General features: G+C 43.6%; 1 pseudogene; it reads left to right on the forward strand.

The window, feature by feature from the left end:
• Positions 1-6,442: 6,442 nt before the first annotated feature.
• On the forward strand, positions 6,443-26,160 carry LOC129398047 (small ribosomal subunit protein eS19-like; annotated as a pseudogene).
• The last annotated feature ends 1,668 nt before the right edge of the window (positions 26,161-27,828 follow it).

Genomic DNA, 27,828 nt, shown 5'->3' on the forward strand with positions numbered 1-27,828 from the left:
GGGACTTCCATGGTTATTCAAGTTTGGGAAACCTGTCAAAAAAATTCAGCAAAGTAAATTGTAGCCCAAGGAGGCTCTTGGCCTGAGGGAGTTATGGAAGAGAAATGTAATAAGCTAAGAAAGCAAAAGTGTAGGTGGGGTCAGGCTCTGAAAGGCCTTGAATGACAGGATGAGGGCTTTCGTTTTGATTGGGAGGCATGGAGGATTTGTGGGCAGGAGAAGTGATACATTCAGGGCTGGGGGTTAGGAAAATAACTGTACCATGAAGATTGAATAGAGAAGAGACTGGAGGTCAGAAGACTAGTTAGAAAGGTGTTATATGGTCCAAACAAGACACGCTAGCAGCCTAAACTTGGGCAGTTGCAATGGGAATGGAAAGGAAGGCCCAAAGTCAAGAGACATTTTCACCAGTAATAATGTCAGGTCTAGACTGACTTCCAACAGCACTCAAGTACATGAAGGGCTACACTACAGGGAACTGACCAGCCCTTCTCTACACCCTTAAGTACAAAGCCAGCAGAGTGGGAGGTAAATTGCTGAGATGAAGCATTTGATTAGATAGAAAGTATATCTTCCTAATGCTAGGGATAATTAAACCCTGGAAGAGCCACCAGAGCACTAGCATAGCTTTCTCACAGGAAAGCAGCCATCTGCCCTGGTCCTCTAAGGCACATGACCACTCAAAGCTCCTTTCTGCTCCATGAGTCTATAATTAATGTATCTTAGGAATCTGAATATTGAAAGGGGCCTTACAGCTGATCTAGTCAGTTGCTTTCAAACCTGACTGAACATCATGATCCACTTTTTTTTTTTTTTGAGACGGTGTTTCGCTTGTTGCCCAGGCTGGAGTGCAATGGCACAATCTCGGCTCACTGCAACCTCCACCTCCCAGGTTCAAGTGGTTCTCCTGCCTCAGCCTCCCTAGTAGCTGGGATTACAGGTGCCTGCCACCGTGCACAGGTAATTTTTTGTATCTTTAGTAGAGATGGGGTTTCACTATGTTAACCAGGCTGGTCTCAAACCCCTGACCTCAGGAGATCCATAGGCCTCAGCCTCCCAAAAGTGCTGGGATTACAGGCGTGAGCCACCACACCTGGCTAACATCATGATCCTCTAAGGAGTTTAGTAAAATGCAGATTCTCAGCCTCCACTTCCAGAAACTTGGATTTGATTGGCAGAGTCCGGGAATCTGCATTTTATGATGTCTTCAAGTGATTATAATGTATAATCAAATTTAGAAATTATTATTATTTTTTTTAAGAGAAGTCTTGCTCTTATCCCCCAGGTTTGAGTGCAATGGCTCTCAGCTCACTGCAACCTCTGCCTCCCGGGTTCAAGTGATTCTCCTGCCTCTGCCTCCCAGGTATCTGGGATTAAGTCGCCTGCCACCATGCCTGGCTAATTTTTGTATTTTTTAATAGAGACGGGGTTTCACCATGTTGGCCAGGCTGGTATCGAACTCCTGACCTCAGGTGATCCACCTGCCTCGGCCTCCCAAAGTGCTGGGATCACAGGTGTGAGCCACTGTGCCCGGACAAATTTAGGAATTATTTAGACCCACCAATTCATTTTATAGATGAGTGGACTGGGGCCAGAGAGGAGCAAGGACTTGCCCAAGGCCACATGGGCAAGGGCATCATTTGGTGGCAGAGTGGACACTAGTGTCCCATGCTTAGGGCTCCTCCAATAGATCATAAACGAATGCTTGGTCCCATTGCTTGCTCTAGGCTGAGGGTTAGACAGTGACTAAAAGGTTCAGAAACCTTTACTGTTACCCTCTATGCTCAAGGAGATGTGTTGCTTCAGTATAGGATGTACGCAAGAGAGGCTGAGTGTTATTATTAACCATAACAATAGTTAATGTTTACTGTGTGTCAGGCATTGCTCTAGGCACTTCACATAAAACTCTTAATCTGCACAATAACTCCATAAGATCAATTTTATCCCCATTTTACATAAGAGGAAACTGAGGCACAGTGAAGTTACAGATAAAGAAACTGAGCCACAGGTCAGTTAAATAAGCTGCCTGTGTTCATACAGCTGGCAAACGGTAGAACCAGGACTCAGACTCAAAGCCTGTACACCGGTGGTTCTTAACAGGGGATGATTTTACACATACACCCTGGGGACACAGGAAGTTTCTGGAGGTATTTATGGTTGTGACAGCTTGGGAGTTGCTCACTATTATGTACTGAGTGGAGGGCAGGGATGCTGCTAAACCCTGCAATGCACAAGTCAGCCCCTCATAACTAAGAATTATCTGGCCCAAAATGTCAATAGTGCTGAAGTTCAGAAACTCTGCTGTACACCAACTATTATATCACCACTTTAGGCTTCACAAAAGCTCTTTAGTCTGTTTCTCTGTCCTTGATCTGCCTGGACAACTGGACATGCCTCAGAATCGCTCAGGCAATTGTGTCTACACTGGTCCACCCAATGTAAGTGAGCACACACATTTCAGAAAACAGGCCTTGGTGCTCATGTAGCCTGAAGAGCGGAAACCTAATGGGAAAAGACTGCTGAAAGTAGGAAGCACAAAGCGGAAAGCTTTCATGCCCATCGTGATCGCTGGTCCAAAGAAGGGCAGGGGCTGCTGAAGGAACATGTGGGCTTGTTACATTAGGGTAAGTGCCTCATGCCATGACTAGAACCACCCAGACAGCCATAGGTTACTGAAGCCCCAGATCCCGAGTGCTTCATGTGCTCCTGCACACCCCCTCCTCCCTCCCTCTGCCCATGGCTTCTCTGTTCTCAGCTTCCCAGACACTAACCCCACATCCTGTCTAGACTACTGACTGAGAGCAGGCCCCTCTTATCTCCTCCATCTGACCTGGACTACAGACACAGCTACCACTACAGACACAGCTACTCCCTGGGGCAAAGATGAGTCTTACTTCCATTGCACCCTAGCACTGAGCACACTGCAGGCACCTGTGTTAGTACATCTCAGTAGAAAACTCTATATACAGCCTCCTCATGCACACTGCTAGAAGAATCCTCCTAAATCTGGCAGCTAGGAGATCACTTTTGGAAGGCAGTGCTGTTGTAGAAAGAACACTGAGCGAGGAATTGGCAGGCCTGGGCTGGTGAATGGGTGTACTCAGGAGTCCTGCACAGGACTCAGTTCAGGGCTGAGTTACATTTGTCTCCTCTATGGTGCCTGGCAGGGGGCTCTCCATGGGGCTGGCTGTCAACAGCTATTTGTTGGATGGAATACATGCATCACTGCTCTGCTCTGGTCTCCTATCTGGACAGATGGAAACCACCCTTACCAATGGACCCAGGTGGTGGCAACAGCCTGCTCCATGCAGAGATGTAGGACACAGGGCTGAAGGGCTCACCAGCCCCCTGCCCACTGTGCAGGCATGTGCACACAGTAGTAAATCTGCCCTTTGTCTGTGGGCTTGTCTCAGCCTACCCCATTCTACCTCCCAGCCACACACACTCTGGTCTATATGATCCTCGAGGCAAGGGACCATTAGTTAATTAAACTGAGATTTACTATGGGCCTACTATGTGGCAAATACTGGACTGCTTCCAAATGCCTGCTTCTTATTAGCTGCAGACACAGCAACCAATAAGAAAGACATGATTTCTGACTAGCGGAGAATACAGATTGTGAGCTGATAACTCTAAGTGGGATAGTGTGATGAAAGAAGTAACAGGGGAGTTTGTTACTGTTCATCACTGATCTATGGAAATGCTAGAAATTCAATGGATGGAATTTTCATCATAGAAGCTGTTTCCGAAAAATTACCCTAACGCTTTGGCATGCTGAGTACTTTGAATTAAAGGACAGTGGAAGGCCTCGCAAGCAGCCTCAGAACCGAGCTCTCTGACTTTCTCCTGCCCTCCTGTCTCTCACCCTTCATTCTCCCCTGAGGCAAGTCACAGAACCCTGAATGCCCCTCCCCAAGGCAGGTCATAGAGACTACAGCCCCTTTCCCCCAGGGCAAACCATACAACCTAGAAATATTACTTTCACCTTCCCCCACCTTTCTGTGTAGGAGCTGGTCATAAAGAAATTATCAGCCCTGTCTTTGTTCAATAGTAGGTAATAAGATCCTCATTCCAAAAAGGATCCTGCTTCATATCTGGGAGGAAGGAATGCCACACAGAGAGACCAAGAAGAACCTGAACAGACAGGCCTTGCCGGGTTTCCCACTCTATTACTATCACATCATTCTTTTTCTCCAATCACATCTCTACATAGCTGTCCACCCTTCATCAAATCTAAAAAATGGACAGTTTTCCCTTTGGTCTTCATTTCTGAAGGCTCCTGTATCAGGTAAACCTTTTTTTTTTTTTAGACAGAGTCTCTCACTGTCGCCCAGGCTGGAGTGCAGTGGTGCGATCTCAGCTCACTGCAAGCTCTGCCTCCCGGGTTCATGCTATCTCCTGCCTCAGCCTCCCAAGTAGCTGGGACTACAGGCGCCCACTACCATGCCCGGCTAATTTTTTTTTTTTGTATTTTTAGTAGAGTCGGGGTTTCACCATGTTAGCCAGGATGGTCTTGATCTCCTGACCTCGTGATCCATCCGCCTCCCAAAGTGCTGGGATTATAGGCGTGAGCCACCACGCCCAGCCTTCAGGTAAAACTTTGATTACATAAATCACTTATGTTTTTCTCTTGTTAACCTGTCTTTCATTATAGGAGTCTTAGCCATGACCCTTATGATGGAGGAAATGTACCATACCCTTTCTACCCCTAAAAAGAGCCACACTTGTGTCTCATTCCTCAATGCTGATCCTACCCACAGGCAAATGTGGCAGTCATGTGTATAGCCCGGTTTGATAAAGACCACAATTACATCTACCCCAAAATGTCCAGCCTCAGGGCCTACTATGATATATTAGGTTGGTGCAAAATAACTGTCATTTTTGCCATTAAAGTAATGGCAAAATGCCATTATTTTACAGTAATTACAGTTTTTGCCATTAAAGTGATGGCAAAATGCCACAATTACTTTTGCACCAACCCACTAGTTAAACAAGCACTGGAATTGGCAAACGATCAGTTTTGTTTTCTTGTGGTATATTAGTTAATGTTTCTCAGACAATCTCCTCAGCAAAATTAGAATAACAATGACCATCCCCAGCATCCCAGGAGGCACCCATCTGGTTACTGAATGGAGCTGGCCCTGTGGCAGCCCTCTTTTTTTGGGGGGCACTCTTGTGGCCCAGGCTGGAGTGCAGTGGTGTGATCTCAGCTCATTGCCTGTGCCTCCAGGGTTCAAGTGATTCTCCTGCCTCAACCTCCTGAGTAGCTAGGATTACAGGCATGTGCCACCATGTCTGGCTAATTTTTGTATTTTCAGTAGAGACGGGGTTTCACCATCTTGGTCAGGCTGGTCTTGAACTCCTGAACTCCTGATCTGCCCACCTCGGCCTCCCAAAGTGCTGGGATTACAGGCATGAGCCACCGTGCCCGGCCAAGCCCTCCTCTTTTAGCAGACCAGAAACCCCACCCTCAGAGCAGGGCAAGGCCACATGAGGCCTGTGATTAAAATATCTGTGATAGTTGAAGGAAGAAATAAGGGAAGACTTTTGTCCCTACCCTCTAGGCTAGTTTGTAGCACAAGCTACACTTGTGCTTGGAATGGAATCTTCAAGTACAGGGTTCCCAAATGGTAGGAACAGAAATGGTGACACGGGGGATGGATGGACATTTTAAATTTTACTGTCTAGGGCTGATTTTATTATGTATGGGGAAAATACAACTAGCACAGCAAACCCATGAGTCTACAAATATTTTTGTTTAGAATGATGCTAGGTTTAAAAAAAAAAAACAAGGTGGAGGCCGGGTGTGGTGGCTCACGTCTGCAATCCCAGCACTTTGGGAGGCCGAGGTGGGCAGATCACTTGAGGTCAGGAGTTCATGACCAGCCTGGCCAACATGCAGAAACCCCGTCTCTACTAAAAATACAAAAATTAGCCAGGGGTGGTGGTGCATGCCTGTAATCCCAGCTACTTGGGAGGCTGAGGCAGGAGAATTGCTTGAACCCCGGAGGCGGAGGTTGCAGTGAGTTCAGATTATCACTGCACTCCAGCCTGGGCAACACAGCGAGACTCTGTTGCAAAAAAACAAAACAAAACAAAAAAAATGTGGACCTTTGTCAGATGCATAGCTTGCAAAAATTTTCTCCTATTCTGTAGGTTGTCTGTTTACTCTGTTTTGCTGTTGCAGGTCTTTAGTCACATTAGATCTCATTTGTCAATTTTTGCTTTTGTTGCAATTGCTTTTGGTGTCATCGTCATGAAATCTTTGCTCATTCCTATGTCCAGAATGGTATTGCCTAGGTTGTCTTTCATGGTTTTTATAGTTTGGGGTTTTACATTTAAGTTTGTAATTCATCTTAAGTAGATTGTTGTATATGGTGTAAGTCTAATATCCAGCATCTATTAAGGAACTTAAACAAATTTACAAGAAAATAAACAACCCTGTTAAAACGTGGGCAAAGGATATGAAAAGACACTTTTTGAAAGAAGACATACATGCAGCCAACAGGTGTATGAAACAAAGCTCAACATCACTGATCATCAGAGAAATGCAAATCAAAACCACAATGAGATACCATTTCATACCAGTCAGAATGGCTGTTACAATAGCTATTAAAAAGTAAAAAATCCAACAATAACCAGATGCTGGTGAGGTTGTGGAGAAAAAGGAATGCTTATACACTGTTGGTGGGAATGTAAATCAGTTCAACCATTGTGGAAAACAGTGTGGTGATTCCTCAAAGACCTGATAACAGAAATACCATTCAACCCACCAATCCTATTACAAAGGAATATAAATTGTTCTGTCATAAAGACACAAGCGCACGTATGTTTACTGCAGCACTATTTGCAATAGCCAAGACATGGAATCGGCCTAAATGTCCATCAATGGTAGACTGGATAATGAAAATGTGGTACATATACACCATGGAATATTATGTAGTTATATAAAAAAAAAATGAGATCATGTCCTTTGCAGGAACATGGACGGAGCTAGAGGCCATTATCCTTAGCAAACTAATGCAGGAACAGAAAACCAAATACCACATGTTCTCACTTATAAGTGGGAGCTAAATGATGAGAACACATGGACACACAGAGGGGAACAACACACACTGGGGCCTATTGGAGGGTGGAGGGTGGGAGGAGGGAGAGGATCTAGAAAAATAACTAATGGGTACTAGGCTTAATACCTGGGTGATGAAATAATCTGTACAACAAACTCCTGTGACACGAGTTTACCTGTAGAGCAAAACTGCACATGTACCCCTGAACCTAAAATAAAAGTTTTACAAAAGGTGAACTAATTTAAAGAAATAAGCGGGTGGGCCGGGCGCGGTGGCTCATGCCTGTAATCCCAGCACTTTGGGAGGCCGAGGTGGGCGGATCACCTGAGGTTGGGAGTTCGAGACCAGCCTGACCAACATGGAGAAACCCCGTCTCTACTAAAAATACAAAATTAGCCGGGCGTGGTGATGCATGCCTGTAATCCCAGCTACTCAGGAGGCTGAGGCAGGAGAATCACTTGGACCTGGGAGGCGGAGTTTGCAGTGAGCTGAGATCGTGCGACTGCACTCCAGCCTGGGCGACAAGAGCAAAAGTCCATCTCAAAAAAAAAAAAAAAAAACACACACACAGGTAAATAACCATTCAGTTGGCACAATGATGTGACAAAAATCATGAAGGTGGCACACAAATGACTGAAGTTTTAGAAACACTGATTTACTAAGTCTCGTCATGTTAGCAATAAAGAAATCAAGGACCAAAATGGTGAAATTTAAGGTTGGCAAGAAATAAACCTGGGATTACAACTAAATCTTCTGGAGCTCCAGTGGTGGTGTTCTTCCCAGCACACAGGCTGCCTCTCCATTCAGCTCTCTACGCTAGAAGGGATCTTTTATTTTAAAATAACAGCTTTATTGATATATAATTCATATATCATAAAATTCACCCTTTTAAAGTGTACAATTCAGCAGGCTTTAATAGATTCAGAGTGGGGCAACCACAATTTTAGAACATTTTCATCAGCCTCAAAAGAAGTCTCATATCAATTAGTAACCACTTCCCCTTCCTGCCAAACCCCTAGCAAAAATTAATCTATTCTGTGTCTCTATGGATTTGCCTAGGCTGGAGTGCAGTGGCGCAATCTCAGCTCACTGCAAGCTCCGCCTCCCGGGTTCACGCCATTCTCCTGCCTCAGCCTCCCGAGTAGCTGGGACTACAGGCGCCCACCACTATGCCCGGCTAATTTCTGTATTTTTAGTAGAGATGGGGTTTCATCGTGTTAGCCAGGATGGTCTCAATCTCCCGGCCTCGTGATCCACCCACCTCGGCCTCCCAAAGTGCTGGGATTACAGGCTTGAGCCACTGCGCCCGGCCAGTACTTCATTTCTTAATTATGGAAGAATAATATTCCACTGTATGAATATAGCACATTTAATTTTAATTTTTTTTTTTTTTTTGAGATGGAGTTTCACTCTTGTTGCCCAGGCCGGAGTGCAATGGTGTGATCTTGGCTCACCACAACCCCCGCCTCCTGGGTTCAAGCAATTCTCCTGCCTCAGTCTCCCAAATAGCTGGGATTACAGGCATGCGCCACCACGCCTGGCTAATTTTGTATTTTTAGTAGAGACAGGGTTTCTCCATTTTGGTCAGGCTGGTCTTGAACTCCCCACCTCAGGTGATCTGCCTGCCTCAGCCTCCCAAAGTGCTGGGATTACAGGCGTGAGCCACCACCTGCAGCCTACCACATTTTATTTACCCATGTATCAGTTAATGGACACATGGTTTGTTTGTTTTTGCCATCACGAGGAATGCTGCTATGAACACTGGTGTACAAAATTTTATATGGAGATATGCTGTCATTTCTCTTGGGTACCTACCTAGGAGTGGAATTGCTGGGTACATGGTATGATTGGGGTTCTTGATGGCAAGCAATAGAAAATGTCTCTGGCCTTCTTGAACAAAGAGGAAATTTACTGTAAGAATAGTGGAGGCTTCCAGAATCCACAAGGGAGAAGCTGAAGAGCTGGGCCTGGAAAATGGGGCAAGAGCCAGAAGGACTTCAGTGGTCAGGCAATGGAGCTGCAAGCAGCACCGCCCCATAGAAATGCCTGGGCCTGGGCACTGTTGCAGCCTGCCCTTCTGGCTCTTGTCCAAGATTCAAAGTCTAGCAGAGAGCCTCCAATTGGCCAAGGCTGTGAATCACTCCCCTTCTCCCCACAAGCTGGGGGCCAGGGAGATGAATGATCTGACCACTTCAGCCCCACAGCATAAGGGAGGCATTACACAAGTGACAATTTCTCCAAAAGAGAAATTAAGGCAACAATTTGAAGTTGGAATTCGGGGGAATGCTGGATACCTAACAAAAAGACAAATGTAATACAGCAGGGCCAGATTATGAGGGGGAAAAAGCCAACACAGAGAGGAGGAAGAAAGCAAGGGAGGAGCAGAGAAGAGAGCAGAGCCACTGCCTTAAGCTCATTCTGAAGCCACAGAATCTGTGGATTTCCAGTTACATGAGCCAGGGTGACTTGGATTTTCTCTTGCTTGCAGCCAAATGCATCCTAACTGATGCAGTAGCGATTACACATGAAAGCCAACTAGAGATAGAAAAAGGCAAGGAAACCAGTGAGAATTACTTGGGTCTAGCCCCGTTTCTGCCAGATGCCTCTTAGCCAAAGCATTTGATTTCTGAACCTCAGTTTTCTCCTTTTTTCACAGAGTTGCGAAGTAAAATGAAGGATATAAGAGCACTGTATAGACTAAAGTGCAAAGGACTTCCCCATAGGCTCTTATAACCAAACAAGACAGAAGCAAAAACATGGTAATAAATGAACAAACAGATGTTTTCTCAAAGGCTTTAATATTCCAGGTTCCCATTTGGCCTAAGTTTTCATGAGTTCTTTATACTAGGCATCTGGGTGGGAGGTAGTGGGGGGTAAGAGAAGGAAACATTTTGAAGTAGAATTAGGTCAAAGCTGATCATTACACAGCGTGTAGATTTTGGGAATTTGCTTTTCCTTTTCTCTCTATTCTTAAAAAGCATTGGAGAAACTGTAGGAGGGAAAGGAAGGAGGGTGGCAGATGTTTCCCCCTCACTCTCTTATTTTATCCTCACAGCAGCCCTTGGAGGTAGGGATGATTACCTCCATTTTTCAGAGGTGGAAATGGTTCAGAAAAGTGAAGTCACCCAGCGTAGGTATGAATTTGAACTTAGTCCCAACAGATGTTAGATGCCAGGCTCTTTAGTACACCTCACCAACTCCCAGGAAACATAAAAACATACTCCATTATATTCCATTTGGTATCTGAGCTTCAAAAATTTAAAGGAAGCATACACAGGGTTGAGGGAAGGAATTGTTCCCTCAGGTTAACTCCAAACATTCTTTTTCCCTAAGGGAGGCAACTGTGGTATCAAAAGAACAAGGCCATATATGTAAATACCAAGGATATCTTTAAAGAATACTCAAGAAACTGGTCACAGTGGGTGACTTGAGGGTGGCAGGAGAAGAAACTGGGTCACTTGGGGATAGGGAAGACAAAAACTTTCTTTTCATTGTTGGCCTTTTCCTTCATTTCTTTCAATTAGTAAACATTTTTAGAGCAGTTTTTACATCACAGCAAAATTAAATGGAAAGTACAGAAATGTCCCATGTCCCCCATCCCCACACATGGACAACCTCCCCCACTATCAACATTCTGCCCCAGGGTGGTCCATTTGTTACAATCTATGAACCTACATTGGCACATCATTATCAACCAAGGTTCATAGTTTACATTAGGGTTCACTCTTGGTGTTGTACACTCTGTGGGTTTTGACGAAAGTGTAACGACATGTATCCACCACTGTGTTATCATACAGAGCCGTTTCTCTGCCCTAAGAATCCTCTATGCTCTGTGTGTTCATCCCCTTCTTCCTCTCACCTCTGGCAGCCACTAATCTTTTTATTGTCTCCATAGTTTTGCCTTTTACAGAATGTCATGTAGTTGGAATAATAGAGAATGTAGCCTTTTCAGATTGGCTTCTTTCACCCAGTAATATGCATTTAACTTTCCTTCAGGTCCTTTCATGGCTTGATAGTTTATTTCTTTTTAATGCTGAGTAATATTCCATTGTTTGGATGCACCACAGTTTATCCATTCACCTACTGAAGAACATCTTAGATGGTTCCAAGTTTTGACAATCATAATAAAGCTGCTATAAATACCTGTGTGCATGTTTTGTGTGTACTTAAGTTTTCAACTCCTTTGGGTAAATATCACAGAGTACAAAATGCTGGATCATATGGTAAGATTATGTTTAGTTTTGTACGAAACTGCCAAACTGTCTTTTTTTTTTTTTGGGCTGGAGTACAGTGGCACGATCTTGGCTCACTGCAACCTCTGCCTCCTGGGTTCAAACAATTCTCCTGCCTCAGCCTCCCAAGTAGCTGGGATTGCAGGCATGTACTACCACACCCAGCAAATTTTTGTATTTTCAGTACAGACAGGGTTTCACCACGTTGGCCAGGCTGGTCTTGAACTCCTGACCTCAGGTGATCCTCTCGCCTCGGCCTCCCAAAGTGCTGGGATTACAGGCGTGAGCCACTGTGCCCAGCCCAAACTGTCTTTCAAAGTGGCTGTACCATTTTACATTCCCATAAGCATTTCATGTTGTCAGTGTTTTGGTTGGCCATTCTAATAAGTGTGTAATGCTATCTGTTTATGCTTTAATTTGTAATTTTTGAATGACATATGAAAATATGCCCTTGTTGAGCATCTTCCTTCCCTTTTTTCTTTAGAGACAGAATATCATTGTGTTGCCCAGGCTGTAGTGCAGTGGCTATTCACAGTATTCACAGGTACAATCACAGTGCACTGTAGCCTTGAGCTCTTGGCCTCAAGCAATCCTCCTGCCTCAGCCTCTGAGTAGCTGGAACTATAGACACATGTGTTAGGCCATTCTTGCATTGCTATAAAGAAATACCTGAGGCTAGGTAATTTATAAAGATAAGAGGTTTAATTGGCTCACAGTTCTGCAAGCTTTACAGGAAACATGGTGCTGGCATCTGCTCAGCATCTGGGGAGGCCTCGAGAAGTTTACAATCATGGTGAAAGGTAAAGGGGGACCAGGCACATCACATGGTGAGAGCAGGAGCAAGAGAGAGAGAGTGAGTGATTGGGGAGGTGCCACACATTTTTAAATGACCAGATCTTACGAGAACTCACTATTACAGAGACAGCACCAAGCCAAGAGGGATCCACCCCTGTGATCCAAACACCTCCCACCAGGCCCCACCTCCAGCATTGGGGATTACAATTCAACATGAGATCTAGGTGGGACAAATATTCAAACTATAATAGCATGTGCCACCACACCTGGTTTGAGCATTTTTTATATGCTTACTTGCCACCTGTATATCTTCTTTGGTAAAGTGTCTGTTCAGGTCTGTTGCCCATGTTTGAATTGTTTTTTTTTTTTAAATTGTTGAGTTTTAAGGGTTCTTTGTAAGTTTTGAATTACGTTCTTTTATCTGATGTGTCTTTTGTAAACATTTTCTCCCGGTCTATGACTTTTTTCCTTATTCTGTTTTTGTTTTTTTATTTTTTCAAGACAGAGTCTTGCTCTGTCACCCAGGCTGGAGTGCAGTGGTGCGATCTTGGCTCACTACAACCTCTGCCTCCCAGGTTTGAGCAATTCTCCTGCCTCAGCCCCCCAAGTAACTGGGATTTCAGGTGTGCACCACTACACCCAGCCAATTTCTGTATTTTTAGTAGAGACAGGGTTTCGCCATGTTGGCCAGGCTGGTCTCGAACTCCTGACCTCACGTGATCTGCCTGCCTTAGCCTCCCAAAGTGCTAGGATTACAGTGTGAGCCACCGTGCCCAGCCCCTCATTCTCTTGATATTGTCTTTCAAAGATAAGTCTTTAATTTTAATAAAGTCCAACTTATCAATTATTTCTTTCATAGATTATGTCTTTCATGTTGTATTTTAAAAGTTATCACCATACCCAAGGTCATCTAGGTTTTTTTCTTTTATCTTCTAAAAAATTTATAGTTTTGTGTTTTACATTTAGGTCTATTATCTATTACAGTTAATTGTTGTGAAAGATGTAAGCTGTGTCTAGATTCTTTTTTTTTAAAGCCTGGACAACATAGGGAGACCCTTTCTCTATAAAAAAATTAAAGAACTAGCTGGGCATGGTGGTGCACGCCTATAGTCGCAGCTACTTGGAAGGCTGAATTGGGAGGGTTGCTTGAGCCTGGGAGGTCAAGGCTGCAGTAAGCCATGATCATGCCACTACACTCCAGCCTGGGCAACTAAGCAAGACTCTGTCTCAAAAAATAAAAATGGATTATTTTTTGTATATGTATGTTCATTTGTTCTGACGTATTTTTAAAAGATTGTCTCTGCACTATTGTATTGCCTTTGCTCTTTTGTCAAAGATCAGTTGACTACATTTATGTGAGTTTATTTCTGGGCTGTCTTTCTGTTCCATTGATCTATTTGTCTAGTCTTTCACCAATACCACAATGTCTTGACAACTGTAGTTTTGTACTATGTCTTGAAGTTCGGTAGTGCCAGTCCCCTGACTTTGATTTTTTCTTTTTTTCTTTTTTTCTTTTTTCTTTTTGAGACTGAATCTCACTCTATCACCCAGGCTGGAGTACAGTGGCGGATCTCGGCTCACTGCAACCTCTGCCCCCTGAGTTCAAGTGATTCTCGTGCCTCAGCCTCCTGAGTAGCTGGGTTTACAGGCACCCGCCTCCACACCTGGCTAATTTTTGTATTTTTAGTAGAGATGGGGTTTCACCATGTTGGCCAGGCTGGTCTTGAACTCCTAACCTCAAGTGATCTGCCTGCTTCAGACTCCCAAAGTGCTGGGATGACAGGTGTAAGCCACTGTGCCTGGCCGACTTTGATTTTTATTTCAATATTGACTTGGTAATTCTGTGTCTTTTGCCTCCCCATATAAACTTTAGACTCAGTTTATCTACATCCACAAAATAACTTGCTGGTATTTTGATTGGATTGTGTTGACTCCACAAATTAAATTGTAAAAAACTGACATCTTGACAATATTAAGTCTTCTTATCCATGAACATAGTCTATCTTTCCATTTATTTAGGTTTTTTTTTGGTACCTTTCATCAGAATTTCATTGTTTTCCTCCATAGATTTTGAATATAATTTATACTGATTTCATTTTTTAATACCTACATATACAATTTATACATAAGCATTTTTATATCTAAGGGTCTCTGTTGCGGGAAGTCAGTTCTTATCACTTCCCCAATCAATACCCTTGTGATTTCCTATGCCTATCTTTAATTTAATCTCTTAATCCTGTCAGTTGAGGAGGATGTATGTTGCCTCAGGACCATGTGATAATTGTGTTAACTGCACAAATTGTACAGCATGTGTGTTTGTGCAATATGAAATCTGAGCACCTTGAAAAAAGAACAGGATAACAGCAATTGTTCAGGGAATAAGAGAGATAACCTTAAACTCTGACCGCTGGTGAGCCGGGCAGAACAGAGCCATATTTCTCTTTCAAAAGCAAATGGGAGAAATATCACTGAATTCTTTTTCTCAGCATGGAATATCCCTGAGAAAGAGAATCTGCACCTAGGGGTAGGTCTCTGAACTGGCCCCCCGGGGCGTATCTGTCTCTTATGGTCGAGTCTGCAGAGATGAAATAGACTCCAGTCTCCCATAGCGCTCCCAGGCTTATTAGGAAGAGGAAATTCCTGCCTAATAAATTTTGGTCAGACCCATTGATCTCAAAACCCTGTCTCCTGATAAGATGTTATCCATGACAATGGTGCCCGAAACTTCATTAGCAATTTTAATTTCGCCTCAGTCCTGTGGTCCTGTGATCTTGCCCTGCCTCCACTAGCCTTGTGATATTCTATTACCCTGTTAAGTACTTGATGTCTGTCACCCACACCTATTCGCACACTCTCTCCCCTTCTGAAAATCCCTAATAAAAACTTGCTGGTTTTTGTGGCTTGTGGGGCATCACGGAACCTACCAACATGTGATGGCTGTCCTGGATGCCCAGCTTTAAAATTTCTCTCTTTTGTACTCTGTCCCTTTATTTCTCAAGCCGGTCGATGCTTAGGAAAAATAGAAAAGAACCTACATGATTATCAGGGCAGGTCCCCTGATAGGTCTGTTGTGGGGAGTGCTAATGCAATGGTAATGTGTTTTTAATTTCAAATTTTACTTGTCATATCAGCAATGGTTGGTATATAGGAAAGTGGCTGACTTTTGTATATTAACCTTATATCCTGGAGCCTTGTTATACTCAATTATTAGTTCCAGGAGTCTTTTTTTTTTTGGTCAATTTTTTCAGATTTCTTACATAGACAATCATGTCATCTGTGAACGTGGGCAGTTTTTTTTTTCCCAATCTGCATATCTTTTACTTATTTTTATTGTCTCATTAGTTAGGACTTCCAGTACAATGCTGAAACACAATGGTGAGAGGGGACATCCTTGCCTTCTTCCTGATCTTAGCAGGACAGCTTTAAGTTTTTCACCATTAAGTATGATGTTAACTATAGGTTTTTTTATAGATGTTTATCAAGTTGAGGAAATTACCCTTTATTTCTAGTTTGCGCTGGGTTTATTTTTTTTTAATTATGCATGGACATTGGATTTTATCAAATGCTTTTTCTGCATCTATTGATATGATCATGTGATTTTTCTCCTTTAAGCCAGTTGATGTGATGGGTTACATTAATTGATTTTTGAATGTTAAATCAGCATTGAATACATGGAATAAATCCCACTTGGTCATGGCTATAGACTGAATATTTGTGTTCCCTAAAATTCCTATGTTGAAACCTCATCCTCAATGTGAAGGTATTTGGAAATGGGGCTTTGGGAAGTGATTAGGGCATGTGGGCAGAACCCCCATGAATGGGATTAGTGCCCCTAAAACAGAAACCCCAGAGGCTTCATTGTCTCTTCTGCCATATAAGGATGTAGCAAAAAGATGGCCATCTGTGAACCAGGAAGCTGGCTCTCACTAGGCACCAAAGCTACTTTCATTTTGATTTTGGACTTCCCAAATTCCAGAACTGTAAGAATAAATGTTGTTTAAGCCACCCAGTTTATGTTATTTCGTTATAGCGGCCTGAATGGACTAAGACAGTCATGGTGTGTAATTAGTTTTATACATTGTTGGAGTTGATTTGCTAATTATTATTGGGAATGTTTGTATCTATGTCATGAGAAATATTGGTTCAAAGTTTTTTTTTTCTTGTGATGGTTTTGATATCAGGGTAATGGCTTCATTGAATGAGTTAGCAAGCATTCTCTCTACTTCCGTCTTTTGAAAGAGACTATAGAGGAATGGTATAAATTTTCCTTAAATGTATGGTAGAACTCACCAATTAACCCATCTGGGCATGTCATGTTTTGTTTCAGAAGGTTATTAATTATTTATTCAACTTCTTTAATAGATATATTCAGATTGTCTATTTTTTTCCAGTGTAAGTTTTGGCAGATTATCTCTTTCAAGAAATTGGTCCATTTCATGTAGGTTATCAGATTTGTGGGGGTAGAATTGTTCATATTATTCTTTCATTATTCTTTTAATGTCCATGGGATCTATAGTGATGTTTCATCTTCAATTTCTGATGTTAATAGTTTGAATCTTCTCTTTTTCTTAGTCTGGCTAGATACTTACTGATTTTATTGATAATTTCAAAGAACAAGCTTCAGGCCGGGTGGGGTGGCTCACATCTGTAATCCCAACAATTTGGGAGGCCAAGGCAGGCAGATCACTTGAGGTGAGGAGTTCAAGACCAGCCTGGCCAACATGGTGAAACCCCGTCTCTCCTGAAAATATAAAAATTAGCCGGGTGCAGTGGCACGTGCCTGTAGTCCCAGCTACTCAGGAGGCTGAGGCAAGAAAACCGCTTGAACATGGGAGGCAGAGGTTGAAGTGAGCCGAGATCATGCCACCTCACTCCAGCCTGGGCGACAAAGCAAGACTGTCAAAAAACAAAAACAAAAACAAAAATAAAGAACCAGCTTCTAGCTTTGTTTATTTTCTCTATTGCTTTTCTGTTTTCAATTTCTTTAATTTTTGGTCTAATTTTTATTATTTCTTTTTTTCTGCTTCCTTTGGACTTAATTTGCTCTTTTTCTAGTTTCCAAAGGTGGACACTTAGTTTTTTTTAAATATTTTTTTGAGACACAGTCTGTCACCCAGGTGGAGGACACTTAGATTATTGATTTTAGATATTTCTTTTTTGGTAATACATGCATTCAATGCTATAAATTTTCCCCAAGCAGTGCTTATGCTACATCCTACAACTTTTGATAAGTCGTATTTTCATTTGGCTTAAAATATTTTTTAATTTCTTTTGAAATTTATTCTCTAACCCATGTGTTATTTTGAAATGTGTTGCTTACTCTCCAAGCATTTTGGTATTTTCCAGCTATCTTTGTTATTAATTTCTAATTTTATTGTGGTCTGAGAGCAAACATAATTTCTATTCTTTTCTATTTGTTAAGGTGTATTTTATGGTTCAGAATGTGGTCTATCTTGATGAATGTTCTATGTAAGCTTGAGAAGAATGTGTAATCTGCTGTTGTTAGATAAAGTAGTCTACAGATGTTAATTATATCCAGTTGGTTGATGGTGTTGTTGAACTCATCTATGTCCTTACTGATTTTCTGCCTGCTGGATTTGTCCATTTCCAGTAGAAGGGTGCCCTTGTTCTTTGTTCCTATTTTTGTCTTCCACTTTTTCTGGCTTTTTTTTTTTTTTTTTCTTTTGAGATAGGGTCTTGCTCTGTTTCCCTGGCTGGAGTGCAGTGGCATGATCGTAGCTCACTGTAGCCTCAATCTCCTGGGCTCAAGCCATCCTCCTGCCTCAGCCTCCTGAGTAGCTGCGACTATAGGCATGTACCACAACACCCGGCTTTTTTTTTTTTTTTTTTTTTTTTTTTGTAGAGATGAGGTCTCATTATGTTACCCGGGCTCTTTTGTAGTTTTAACAGAGCATTTTATGTGATTCCATTTTCTCTCCTCTCTTGGCATGTCAGTTGTACTTCTTTTTTTACTTGTTTTCCTGGTTGCCTTAGAGTTTGGAATATCTATTTATAACTAATCCAAGTCTAATTTCAAATAAAATGAGTAGGGCAAGTATCTTTTTTTTCCCTTTGTATAAAAATAGAAATATTTTAATGTTTTTTTTTTTTTAAATTTTACTTTAGGTTCTGGGATACATGTGCAGGATGTGCAGGTTTATTACATAGGTATACATGTGCCATGGTGGTTTGCTGGCAAGTATCTTATAATAATGGAATATTCCTAATTCCTCTCTTCCATCCCTCATATCATTTCTGTTATTCATTTTACTTATACATAAGCATATATAATAAATAATATATATTCATTTATGTGTGCCTATATATTTGACATATGTGCATAATATAGGCATAATCAAATACACTGTTGCTATTATAATTTTTACTAAACTTCTTTGTTAGGCCAATTAAGAATAAGGAAATAAAAGTTTTTATTTTTACCTTCACCTATTCATTGTCTGATACTCTTGTTTTCTTTGTATAGATCTGAGTTTCTGACCTACATAATTGTCCTTTCCTCTGAAGAACTTCCTTTAATATTTCTTGCAAGGCAGACCAACCAGCAACAAATTCCCTCAATTTTTGTTTGTCTGAGAAAGTTTATTTCTCCTTCACTCTTGAAGGATAATTTCACAGGGACAGAATTCTAAGTTGGTGAAGTTTTTTCTCTCAGTACTCTAAATATTTCACTTCATTCTCTTCATGCTTGCATAGTTTCTGGTGAGAAGTCAGAGTTCGACATAATTCTTTTTTTTTTGAGACGGAATCTCGCTCTGTCACCCAGGCTGGAGTGCAGTGGTGCAATCTGGGCTCACTGCAACTTTCGCACCCCGGTTTCAGCAATTCTCCTGCCTCAGCCTCCTAAGTAGCTGGGACTGCAGGTGTGTGCCACTATGCCTGGCTAATTTTTGTATTTTTTGGTAGAGATGGGGTTTCTCTGTGTTGGCCAGGCTGGTCTCAAACTTCTGGCCTCAAGTGATCCACCTGCCTCAGCTTCTCCAAAGTGCTGGGATTACAGGCGTGAGCCACCGCACTTGGCAAGAGTTTGATATAATTCTTGTCTTTGCTCCTCTATAGGTGTTTATTTTCTTCCTTCCGGCCTCTATTAAGATTTATTTTTAATCTTTAATTTTCTGAATTCTGAATATGATATGCCCAGGTATAGTTTTGTTTTGTTTTTGGCATTTATTCTTCTTGCTGTTTTCTGAGATTTCTGGATCTGTGGTTGGGTGAAAAATTATCAGTCATTATTGCTTTAAATATTGCTTCTGGTTCTTTCTCTCTTTCTTCTCCTGGCATTTCCACTCTACCTATGCTACCCCGTTTGTATTTGTCCCATGGTTCCCGATATCCTTTTTTGGGTTTTTCAAAATCTTTTTTTTTCTGACTGGTTTTCATTTAGGGAGTTTCTATTGTCATATCCTCAAGCTCAGAAATTTTTTCCTTAGCTGTGTCCAGTCTACTGGTGTGCCCATCAAAGGTATTCATTGCTGTTACTTTTTTTTTTTATTTCTAGCTATTCCTTCTTATTCTGTCTTAGAGTTTCCATCTCTCTGTTCACATTACCCATCTGTTCTTGCATGTTATCTATTTTTTCATTAAAGCTCTTAGCATATTAATCATAGTGTTAAAAATTCCTGTTCTCATAGTTCCAACGTTCCTGCCATATCTGACTCTGGTTCTGATGCTTGCTCTGTCTTTTCGAACTGTGTTTTTGTCTTTTAGTGTGATTTGTAATTTTCTGCTGAAAGGTCGACATGATATACTAGTTAAAAGGAAATGCAGTAAACAGGCCTCTAGTAATGTGGTAGTCAGATCTGTGGAGAGCAGCAGCACTCTATAGTCCTATGGTTAGCTGAACTTCTCTGGACATCAGCTTCTCTGTAGCCCTGGGATAGCTGGATCTCCTTGGACAATCTGTTCCTCATCAGATGTCCACCTCCAAAATCAGTTCCAATTCATAACATATTAATTAGATCTTTTTGGAGACATAGCGAAGAAGATACATATAGTATACCACACAGTAGAAACTAAACCAAATTCTTCATCAGCCACTCCTCTTCATCTTGCCTCACACATTTTTTTTCCCTGCTAATAATTTTGTTTCTCTTTTTTACCTCTACAACTTCTTAAAACTCATTCTGTTGTCCAGAGCAGTTCATCTCTACCCTCAGCTTGTTTGTCCCACTCAGCAAAACAAAGACCAAGCAGAAGCCACCTTCCCAGTTCCTGTAAGTATGTCTGTTTTGAAGTGGGACAAGGAGCAGCCTCAGCTCACCTGGCCACGTGTACACAGGGCTAATTATATGTAACCTGCAAGGATGTTGTGAAGATGAACAGAGCTGGAATTCAGGCCTAAGTTTTCTGACCTCAAGTTCAATGTCCCTTTCCTTAGCTATCTCAAGACAACAAAATATTGTACAGCCTTTATTCTTAGAGATTTCCCTGGCTCAAACCCTCCATTTAACTGGATTTTTGTAACATTCAACTTTTTTTTTTTCTTTTTGAGACAGAGTCTCACTCTGTTGCCCGGGCCGGAGTGCAGTGGCGCGATCTTGTCTCATTACAACCCCCGCCTCCTGGGTTCAAGTGATTCTCCTGCCTCAGCCTCCCAAGTAGCTGGGACTGCAGGCACATGCCACCACGCCTGGCTAATTTTTTTTTTTTTTTTTTTTTGAGATGGAGTCTCGTTCTTGTTGCCCAGGCTGGAGCGCAATGGCATGATCTCTGCCCACCGCAACTTCTGCCTCCCGAGTTCAAGCGATTCTCCTGCTTCAGCCTCCTGAGTAGCTGGGATTACAGGCATGTGCTGCCACACTTGGCTAATTTTGTATTTTTAGTAGAGACAGGTTTCTCCATGTTGGTCAGGCTGGTCTCGAACTCCCAACCTCAGGTGATCTGCCCTCCTCGGCCTCCCAAAGTGCTGGGATAACAGGTGTGAGCCATTTTTGTATTTTTAGTAGAGATGGGATTTTGCCATGTTGGCCAGGCTGGTCTCAAACTCCTGCCTCAGGTGATCCACCAAGCCCGGCCTGTAACATTCAACTTTTGGAAGAGACAAAGAATTAGCCAGGAATGTGAAAATAAAAATTTGATTTCTAGAACATGTGTCAGGGTCAGCACAAATGTATCGCTCTTATTCTCTCTGTATCTGTGATGCCAGCCCATGAGACTTCAATTTAGAGTGATGACGCCTGAAGAAGAGTGACATTCTCCCTCATTAAAGAGAGATATTATTATGTTCACTGACCCCTACTTAGGCAAGAATGTGGGCAGAGATGTTTCAAAAATCATGGGCAAGACTTGAGATGTGATGAGGCTTTCTTCCTAGCCTAGTTTCCCACTTCCTCCCAGGAAGGGAAGGAGATCAGGGTGACTGAGCCTATCAACGAGGTCTGTAGAGGAGGCAAACGGCCATGGCAGTCAGCATCAGGGTTAGGAGTAGAGCGTGTGTTAGTTTCCTAGAGCTGCCATAGCAAAGTACCACAAACTTGCTGCGTTAAAACAACAGAAATGTACTCTTTCACAATTCTGGAGGCTGGAAGTCTGAAATCAATATGGTGGCAGGGCCGTGCTCTCTCTGAAGGCTCTAGGAGATCCGTATGTGCTTCTTCCTAGCTTCTTATGGCTGCTGACATTCCTTGGCATTCTTTGGCTTGTAGATGCCTGACCCCTATCTCTGCCTCCCTTGTCACACGGCAGGCTTCCTGCGTGTGTCTGTTATCTCTTCTTATAAGGATGCCCATCATTCGATCAGGGCCCACCCATCTTAATTAATTACATCTGCAAAGATCCTATTTCCAATTAAAGCCCCATTCACAGTCCTGGGGGTTAGGACTTTAACGTATCTTTTTGGGGAACAAAATTCAGCCCACAATAGAATGCTCTAACTTTCGTGTTTGTCAGCAGAAGAATCTGCCGAAATGATTTGGCAGCTAGGACAGAAGGAAGGTGACTGAAGTGATTGAAGGAAGGTGAACTTGTGAGGAGGCAATGTCCACATTTCTGAAAATGGGGCAATGGAGGCTTTGGGAGCCAACTGAACCTTTAATCTCCTCCCCCATCCCTGGCATAGGCAGATTTTCAAAACTGCCGTCTGAAGTATAGGATACTTGCTATAGCGTCTTCATCTGACCCGTAACTTCAAAATAAATCCTGGCAAAGTGGCCCATTCATCATTCATAAGGTGCAGTTTCACCAGCTAGTTAACATTCCCTTCCCAGGTAGATGTGCGTGTAATTCATTCCAGTATTTAAGAGAGATCTCCCAGAATTCTACTCAGATTTATTGTCAAATAACTGTTCGGTAAAACTGTGTCTTTTGCTGACTCAGGCCTGGCAGGAAGAGTTGCCACAAGCATGGAGCTCTGGCATTGATTTGTGACTTCCCAGTGGGAGAACCTCAGGGGTGGAAGTCCACAGGCTTGATTGCCTTCTTAGATTAATATTTAATAGGATGACTGCCCCCATCTACCTTGCCAGCCCGGATCAGTGCCACAAGTCAAGGCTTGGCCTTGCTGTGCACAAGCGCTGTGAGGAAGATTTGGCAAAATTTTAATTAACTGAAGATAAACATACATAGGGAGCATGAGTCCATTAGCTGGCACCACCACCCAGAGAGAAAAGGCCTCACTAATCACATGCCACAGCAGGTGAAATGACCTGCAGACCTGCAGCGTCCATTTGCTTTCAAATTAAAAAACATATTTTCAAAATAAATACACATGGGGCCCTGCTCATCATGTCGTTTCCCCTGAAAAGCAGGAAATCTGGGTTGCTAATGAGCAATGCTTTCAATATTTTAGCCCAAGAAAGCTGAAAACACAAGTGCAGCAAAACAAGGCTGGAATTGCCCTTCCTTTGGAGGAGGGAGGAAAGTTGGGACAGGAAACCAAGGAAAGGCAATCAGAAATGGAGGACTCAGTCCTGTGGAAAAATACAAATAATATAGTCAGCCTGGGAAGAAGTAACTGGATCTAGAAATCAGGCATGGCAGAGGTACCCATTTGCTCAGCGGCAAGGAATCCGCAAGGTTAGATCGTAGAATAAGTCTGTAATTCACCAACCTTTAGATTGCAAGATGGCCAAGAAATAGGGATAGAGCTTGAGTTTACAATATTCTAGAAGGAAAATTTTATACAATTTGGTCAGAAAGTGGGTATTTCATTTGCTCATTAGGCTATATATTCATCACTTAATATGTAACAAGTGCCATTTCAGGTCTGGGGAGATAGAAGTGAAGGAGACTTAACAAGTCTCTGTTGTCATGTGGCTTACTTTCTAGTAGGGGGAGGCAGACAACAAATACCCAAGAAAATATCAGGTAGCATTTAAGTCAGAGACCTGAATGGTGAGAAAGCGCTGGCCATGCAGAGATCAGGGGAGGGCATTCTGGGGAATAGCAAGTACAAAGGCCCTAAGGAAGGTAAGAGCTCAGCCTGTTGAAGGAATGAAGTGTGGCTGGCACTCAGTGAGAAAGGAGATGAGGAGAAGAAAAGAATAGGTAGGGGCAAGGTTCAGGATATTGGGTTTTATTCCAAGTGCAATTATTCATATGAAACTTGTCATTCCCAATAGATTATAAGCTTCAAGAGGGCAGAGACTCTCTCTTACTCACTCAATACCTAGTTTGCATTCCAGGGCATCTACTAGCTGCCTTTTCTTTTTATTTGAGCCTGGTCTTCTTCTAGCCCTTCTATAGTATGGTGAGCCAGCCTCCAAGATGACTTCCAATGACCCTTGCCTCCTTTTGTAATCCCCTTTCACATTGAATCAGGGCTGGACCTTTGTGGCCAGTAAAAGAGGATAGAATTGATAGTGTATGATGTTCAAGGCTAAGTTATAAAAGTCATTCCAGCACCCATCTTGGTCTCTTGGATTTCTTGCCCTGGGGGAGGCCAGCTGCCATGGGAACACTCAAGCTGCAAAGTGGAGAGGCCTGCATGGAGAGGAACTCAGTCCCTGGACAATGGCCAGCAACCAATTTGCCATTCATGTGTATGAGCCACCTTAGAAGTGGATCCTCCTATCCTAGTAAAGCATTCAGATGATTGTAGCCTCAGCTGACATATTATTGCAAGTGTATGAGAGACCTTGAGCCAGAACTGCCCAGCGGAGACCTCCTTAAATTCCTGACCAGTGGAAACCATGAGAAATAGTAAATCATTATTTTAAGCCGTCAAATTTTGGGTGATTTGTTACACATCCTTAAGAACCCAGCCAGGTGCAGTGGCTCACGCCTGTAATCCCAGCACTTTGGGAGGCAGAGGCGGGTGGATCACGAGGTCAGGAGATAGAGACTATCCTGGCTAACACAGTGAAACCCCATCTCTACTAAAAATACAAAAAATTAGCCGGGTGTGGTGATGGGCGCCTGTAGTCCCAGCTACTCGGGAGGCTGAGGCAGGAGAATGGCATAGACCCGGGAGGCAGAGCCTGCAGTGAGCCAAGATTGTGCCACTGCACTCCAGCCTGGGTGACAGAGCGAGACTCCATCTCAAAAAAAAAAAAAAAAGAACCCAGAACACATAGTATAAGGTCATGTATGAAGTAATGGGATAAAAGCATGACAATGAGAAACTGCTTAAAGGGGATCCTTTTCATGTGGGACAGAAGATCAGAGAACTCCTAAGACAAGGGGCGGGCTCGCATCATTCCTTGGGGACATCTAAGAGTCAGGTCTGAATGAAAGATCACTGGTGAGGTCATTTAAAAATAAATGTGGCCCTTTCCCCTGGCTGGCAGCGCAGAGGCCACAGGATGCCTGGAGTTACTGTAAAAGATGTGGACCAGCAGGAGTTCGTCAGAGCTCTGGCAGCCTTTCTCAAAAAGTCTGGGCAGCCGAAAGTCCCCAAATGGGTGGCCAAGCATAAAGAGCTTGCTCCCTGTGATGAGAACTGGTTCTACACATGAGCTGCTTCCACAGCGCGGCATCTGTACCTCTGGGGTGGCGCTGGGGTTGGCTCCATGACCAAGATCGATGGGGGACATCAAAGATGGCGTCATGCCCAGCCACTTCAGTCGAGGCTCCAAGAGTGTGGCCCGCCAGGTCCTCCAAGCCCTGGAGGGGCTGAAAATGGTGGAAAAGGGCCAAGATGGGGGCCACAAACTGACACCTCAGGGACAGAGAGATGTGGACAGAATCACCAGAGAGGTGGCAGCTGACAACGAGAAGCATTAGAACAAACCATGCTAGGTTAATAAATTGCCTCGTTCATAAAAATAAATAAAATAAAATGAAAATAAATAAATGTGGAGGGCAGAATTTATCCATTATTATCTCTTGTGAAGGAGACAAAAGCCACGGTATTCAAAATATATTTATAAGAATCTAGAACCTGTGTAACTTCCCTAGGTTTGTTGTTTTTGTTGCCCTGGTCTAATTATCCAGGGTGAAAAGCTCTTGAATGTTTGTCTGGGGTAACAAAGAGAAGGGGGGAGGGTTTGGGAGGGAGGAATTGCCCCACTCCAAATCTGCCTCAGGGGGTAGCTACCAGAAGAGGAAAGTAGGCCTTGGAACTTGCTGAGGGAATCAAGTTGAAGACAGAGCCTGACTGGGCCTGAGACAGACCCCTGGGCTAAGAGTTGAAAGGCCACTGCACAGTGTGTTGAATAAAGTGAGCCAGGTTCAATCGTTTCCTGAGGCACAGGCATATCCGCAACCTTCCAAATCTGTCTTCTCCGGGAGAATCTTCCCCTTGTCAGAGCTGGTATCTCACAGGTGAAAATGTGAAGTAATCTCTAACAGCCCTGGGAGGTGAATGCTCAGCAAAGTATTTATCCTCAAACAACCCCCTCATGGCACATTTGTCTGGCTATGTATTTCTGTAATTAATTGATGTTGTTCAGTTAAGATCTATTAAATTCTTGTCTGAAAATAAACGTCATCTGGAACTCCATGTGTTAAAACAATAAAAGCAGTGCTGTTCCAGTTAAGGTGGGAAAGGGAGAGGGGTGCTGAGTCCCGCTTCCCCTCAGCTTTGCCTCATCCACCCACCCCACTTAGCATCCCCAAGGCCTTTCCCAGGAGCCCTAGCATTCTGAAACTCATAGCTTGAAAAAAACAGATTGAGGATATTATAGCACCTGCTACATCGTTTTATAATAATCTGCTATTTGTGATTACTTATGCCACTGTTTTCTTCCACAACTGCAAATAAACAGATTCATCTTCCTCAGATACCATCTCATCATGTACTTAAGGCCTCTAGGAAGATTCTGGTTCTCAGAAGTTCAAGTCAGAGGGGCTTAAAGATGGCTGGTACTTGCCTCCTCCACAAAGAAGAACCTAAATAGTGAGTAGATAGTCACATTTCAAATAGGCATCCAAAAAAGAACACTGGAATTCATTGGAGAAGTGTCAGGAAACACCTAAGGCAAGGAATAAAAGGGAAGCAAGGCAGCCTGCTCAGCCAGGACCAGCTAGGAGTCTGTAGAGACTCCCCATTGTGGGGAAAAGGGAAGTGAGAGATGCCTCGTGGTCCACATTCTCACCGTGGACTCCTGCAGTCCCAGCCATGCGTGGACTCCTGCAGTCCTAGCCACGGTAGAGCCCCTGACCCGCAGGGGCCCTGAGACGAAAACAGAGAGCTTCCTGGAGACCACAAAATGGCACTGCCCCAGAGAGGGAATTCACACTGGATCCCACACATCACCAAGGCATCAGCAGCTCCTGTGTAAGGTGCTATTTTGAGAGCCCAACACCATGTGAACGGCACTCTCCCTGGGACCCAGCAGTGCCTGCATCTCCATGGCCCTGGCGCCCACTGAGATTCCCCACCTGCAGCTACCACCACAGCTGGCTGCTGCCACTGAGGCTGAAGTGCAGGCCACTAACCCCACTCCCTCCAGAAGCAGAGCCACTGCACATTTTCACACACCCAGACAGAATCCTCTGCACACAGCTGTTGTTACTATGCTGCTGGGGCTAAAGTGTGAGTGAAAGGGCTGCTGCCATTAGGTCTGAAGCATAAACCAAGCTCGCCTACATATAACTGCTGCCACTGAAAGCAACTTCACCCTCTCCAGGAGCAGGGCCATAATGCAGTTGCTGCTGCCACAACCCTAAGCATTCTGCTGGGGGCCTGGGGATCACTCTGTTTCTGCCTACCACAGCCAGTGCCAGTATGCACCATTGTTGTGGGGAGCTGACTACAAGCCTCCTCAGGCTGGCTTTCCCCTAATCCATGCCAGAGCATATAGTCTGTGGGCCTGAGGTTCATCCAGCCCGGTCCACTAGTGTCAGCACCTGAAAACTCCTCCTGGGGGCCTGAAGTTGGCCCCACCCACCCTTCCACTACCACCGCAGCTGGCACCTACTTGCACACAACACCTGCAGACCTGGAGACTAGATGGCCCAGCCCATTGCAGCCACTGCCAACACCACTGCATACTGCTTGGGACCCAGAGAATTATCTCACCACTGCCACTGCCATCACTCACAACATGCCTACTGTCCAGGTTCCTGAGAAGCTACCCACCTGCCAGCCAACCACTGCCACCAGCATATGAACAAGCCACCTGGAAGCCCAAGAATCAGCATGCTTGGGCCTGCTAACACTGGTGCCAGCATATGCCACCCTGGGGCTTAAGGACAGACACACTCAGCCTACCACTGTCACCATTAGGTCCTAAAGACTGGCCCACCTGGTGTCCCAGTCCCCAGCAATACTTCACCACAGCCTCCACTAATGACCTCATCCTAAGCCATTGAAGAAATCACAGACATCACTAACA

The sequence above is a fragment of the Pan paniscus genome, chromosome 1, assembly GCF_029289425.2.
Source record: "Pan paniscus chromosome 1, NHGRI_mPanPan1-v2.0_pri, whole genome shotgun sequence".
Lineage (NCBI taxonomy): Eukaryota > Metazoa > Chordata > Mammalia > Primates > Hominidae > Pan > Pan paniscus.